At 36.4% G+C, this 4,834-nt stretch overlaps 1 pseudogene; it reads right to left on the bottom strand.

Annotated features, from left to right (window-relative positions):
- Window positions 1-626: 626 nt before the first annotated feature.
- LOC112469337 lies at window positions 627-745 on the bottom strand (annotated as a pseudogene).
- Window positions 746-4,834: the final 4,089 nt, after the last annotated feature.

The following is a 4,834-nucleotide window of genomic DNA, read 5'->3' as shown; positions in this document are numbered from 1 at the left end:
ACTTTTGGTGTTAACTTTTCCTTGAGAAAACTTATTTTAAATACAAAGTTGATGAAGAAAATGCAAAACCTAAAGGATTGATGACTGATATCAATGTCTGCAGTGATAGAGGGGTCAGACGTCTAGTGACAAGAGGCTAGCTCTGGTTCTCTCAAATGATGTTATCAAGGTACTTACTATTCTCCACCTTTTACTTTCTACGATACAAAACTTTAGCTGAGTCTCATTCAAGCATACGACTTGTGAACTGAGAATGATTCACACCTCTCTTTCAATACTGTTTTCCAAACTGTTTTCTCTTTTTGGCAGGTCTATATGGGTAGCCTGGTGGTAGGAAAAAGTCTAAGATTTTGAGCCCAGCAGAAATGAGAACAAATCCTGCCACACTCCCTTTCTATGTGGAGGTTCCTGAATAAGCAAACTCTCAATGATATTGTTTGCTCCTCTGGGAATGAAAATAATAGGCACTGCTGTGAAAATAAGCGACGACATGAATACACATAGTGAGCATTACAGTAATTAGCTGGTTGGTTGGTTTGTTTGTTTTAGGCGAAGGAACCCTTGTTTGACCTCACAGATTGCAAAGACCTTGTCATCTTACAATCCTTTATATTTTTTATTTTTTATGCCTACAGCACCTGGTCTTCGTAGGTGGTCTCCCATCCAAGTACTAACCAGGCCCGACCATGCTGAGCTTCCAAGATCAGACGGGATCAGGCTTGTTCAGCGTGGCATGGCCATAGACTTAGCTGATTTGATAGATATAGTTGTGTAATAGACACGTGAACATGACTAATTAATAGAGACCCTTCTATACAGCATCTGATTCTTCCTCTTTATATAACATATTAGGTATGCTATGTATGTTACATATGCTATTCCTGCTTTCTTTTCTATATGTATAAACTAAGCTGTTTATCCAGTTACAACACTGTCAATCAGAAGAGGCACAGGCCATAAACAACTGGGGGGCCATATTTGTGCCTACCAGTTGCTATTGGCCCCATATTTATTTAAATTCAAAGTCTATGTTAATTAACACTTCCTCCATATTGTCTTTATCGATGCCATCCACTGTTCACAAAGTCTCCTCACTGGATTTCCATAGCACTTTTTTTATGTCTATTTTATTTTGAGAATGGAATATGTTATAATTAACATACTTCTCATATTATAATTCCCCTATGCCATCCCCCAAGTAGATTGTAATCATTTTGATAAGAGGGACTATGCCACACTTCTTCATAACTCCTAATATCACAGGCAATACCTACATATTAAAGATGTTTCAAAGTATTTGTTGGATTTTATCGAAATGAGCCTGCTAGAATCGGGGAATGACACATACACTGCTCTCCAATCATTGTTGAGTCCTCTTTTCATTCTCAGCTGTGCTGATTCTGCACCCAGCCAGTGACCCATCAATGCATTTGCCAATGGTTTGGTGAATGTGCCACTGTGGCAGAATAAAAAGAACTTTCTAATTCACATGTTCAGTATAATAGGCTCTCCTGTTCTGAAGTGGAATAAGTTTCTGAGTCAGGTTGCTTTTAAAAAGGAAAGTTTCTATAAGAAGCTGGAAAGAATTTGCTCCTGCTCTGACTGCATTTTTTAATCATCACTGTTTGCCCCTCCAGTGCGTCCGCCCATTTCTGAAGCCAGGCTCGTGATTGTGATGTACCATCATGGCTAAATACAGTATATCATTCCAGCAGGCTCTTCACATTGTGTTATTGTTAATGATGCTTTTTATTTACCAGAACCATAGGCAATATGATATTACTCTCATTCAGTGAGCCCGGCAGGAGACTTTTTAAAAGTGTAATGCATTTGCTCTAATGTCTCTGATCAGGTGGATCCGGCCTGGAAAAACTCCAAGTTGGATAATTACATTTTCGCTACCTATAATTTCCACCACCCCTTTGAGAGCTTGTAGCATTCTTCTCCTTTCATACTTCACACATGTGTGGTGCTTGCTGAACACTATTTTAAAAGGGAACGAAAACCAGCTACTCTTAACCGCTGGTAGGTGAGAGGAATACAACCAAAACCGGAGAGGTCAGAATGAACCCTTCTAAAATTATGATGTCATCGAAGTTTGTCTTTATTTTTACTCATCCCTTCAGAATCTATGTCATTTTTTATTCCTTTCCATGACCCATCTTCCTTCACTTTCAGATAAACAGTATTCTCATGCTGTTACGATTTTCCCAATAACGAGAGGAAGCAATCTAGTAAAAAAAAAAAAAAAATTCTTACTAAAGCATGCATATTGTGTTTGATAACTTTATAATAGATATGATAGATAACTACTGCAAGGGGAAAGACATAACGCAGAGGGACAGATTTTGAAAGGCAGAATTTTGGACTCCATATCCTGTGAGAAAAGAGATACTCTCACAGTCAAGTAATGAATGTCTGCATTCATTTCTTTCAAATCGATATATCAGCCCAGTACAAAAGTAATTGTTAAGATCATTTAATATGAACATAGGAATTAAGCTCCTGGAAAAAGAGCAGTGAAGGTGTGAAGTTAAATTTCTTATATACAGTAAAGACCATATGACCGCATATTTGAAAGAATGGGCCATCTTTTTCCTTTGTTTATATTTATATTTATTTTAGTAGCTTAGTTTACTTACAAATGTTTTTAAATCATTACAGAAGGCATTTTATATATATTTTCTAATACTAATGTAAATAGATTGAACAAATTGTGAAAATGTGGACGATTCCTTCCTTCCTCTCTCTCTCTCTCTTTCTTTCTTTCTGTAAAATCACCTGAAGTTAAATGATGAAAACGAATGACTAAGCAAAATACAATAAAATCTGGGTACAAGAAGGTGTGATCATGCGATCCATAAAGTAACAAAACGAATTTTCAATCCTGACTAGTAGAATCAGAATGGTAGCCATGAAAGAATATCGATTCTAATATCATAATTACATGAAGGGATTATTTTTACAGGAAAACTCTTCCTTGAGTGTGTAATGCCCATTTCAGTGGTGTTTCCCATTGGTTTTTTGATGGGCACATACGATGTGCTCTTACTCCTTTCATATGTCTCTTTTCCCTTTGGGGACCTGGATGCTCATGGGATCCATGTCAATCTACCTAGCACCTCATTCAAAGCTCTATGCCACAGTCATCTGTAGTTTAGTATCTAGGCAATTGCTCAACAGACCATGAGAGCTGACATCACTGTAATGGAGGAGCCTGTCATATATTTATGGAATATTAATTTAGTCTATAATATTATAGCTGTCAAAGTTAACTAATGTAGATTTTATTTTATACATTTTTCCCTTTTCTCTTTCTGATATGCTTTGATTTTGTTGATTCTATGCAGAGTTATGTGGTGGTGGTGGAGGCGGGTTGCTGTGTCTTATACTAGATCACCTTTTTTTGCTTTTCTGATGTTATAGACAGGCATGTGCCACTTTTATCTAGAAATTATTTGAGGCAATGCTGAGCGGCGTGATGGATTCTTCTGCTGCGCTGGACTCTTAAGGGAGTTGGCCATTCACCAATTCACATTCTAGAAGTCGTGGTGGTACTAGAAAGAATCAACTCTGTCTCTAAAGGTCTAGAACTGAAGTGAACTTCTCGAAGAAGGTAATAATTTAAATTTTAGAAGTGTTGCATTTTAAGTGCTGGCAAGACATAAATGGAAATCTTCCAAATGAAGATAACATTTGGGAGTGATGCTAATTAAAACTAAGAAAAAAAGATGGTATTAGGAGACTCATTTTTTTCTTTTTGAGTTTCTTTTAAATACAATCAGTGGGCCCATGTTTAACTTTTGAGCTTATATTCAAAGTCACCATCTGGTGTGACAGCCCTTGCTCACGAGTTTCTTGGTCTCTTGTCCTATTTTGGCAATAAATTTGGCTCATATTCTCGGTCTGGTGTTTTGTGCCTATACAGGTTTGAGTTAGTGTGACCTTTGAATACCACCAACCCATATCTTCTGGTATTTCCCATTGGTTTTGGAACCACAAACACAGTTCATTAATGACACATCCGAAACCTGTTTTGTAGTGTCTTCATGTTTCTTGATGCTCTTTGAGGATCAGTCTTCCTGTATTTGTTTCAACGGCCTTTTCTAACTTTGCTATTTGATTAAATGTTTGTGTTTTTTAAAGAACAATTCACTAGCCTCCACAACTTTGGCCATTGCTTTCTCTTTCAGAAATCTTATCCGCACTTACTGTCAGTCCTACTAGACTGATCCTTAGTAGCTGTCCAACTGCTAGTCCTACAGTTCTACTAGGCTGCAACTTATGAGGGCAAGGGTTGACAACTTTTTCTACAAGAGGCCAGAGAATAAATATTTTATGCTTTGTAAGATACATATGGTCTTTGTTGTTTATCCTTTGTATATTCTTCTTTGTATTTTTTTTTTTGGTTGTTTGTTATCACAAACTTTTGAAAATGCTTAAAAAAAATCTTAGCTTAGATTATTCAAAAACTTACTGATCCTTGTACCACAGACCAAAGGGAAGAACAAAAGTGAATTCTCATGTGTAAAGAGTTCAAGAATACTGAAGAGAGATGATTAAACATTGTGGCTAAAAACTAAGGAGATAAAATCAGTGATCTTAGAATAGGTAATTTTATTAGAACATTGCTTTTCAGAGGAAATGCAACCACTTTCTAACTTTTCTGTTTAATAAGTGTGAATTTTATCTCATACTTCAAGTATAGTCAATATAACTCTGGCCTTATACAAAATATTTAAATAGTCCTATGTGTCTGTTATTTTCTTTCAAGTCAAATAGAGTGTGTTTATACTTCCTTCCTAGAGAATAAAGCCATCTCAAGTTGACTTAG

This window comes from Pteropus alecto, unplaced genomic scaffold (genome assembly GCF_000325575.1).
Source record: "Pteropus alecto unplaced genomic scaffold, ASM32557v1 scaffold146, whole genome shotgun sequence".
Lineage (NCBI taxonomy): Eukaryota > Metazoa > Chordata > Mammalia > Chiroptera > Pteropodidae > Pteropus > Pteropus alecto.
This window is presented reverse-complemented; position numbering and strand designations above follow the sequence as displayed.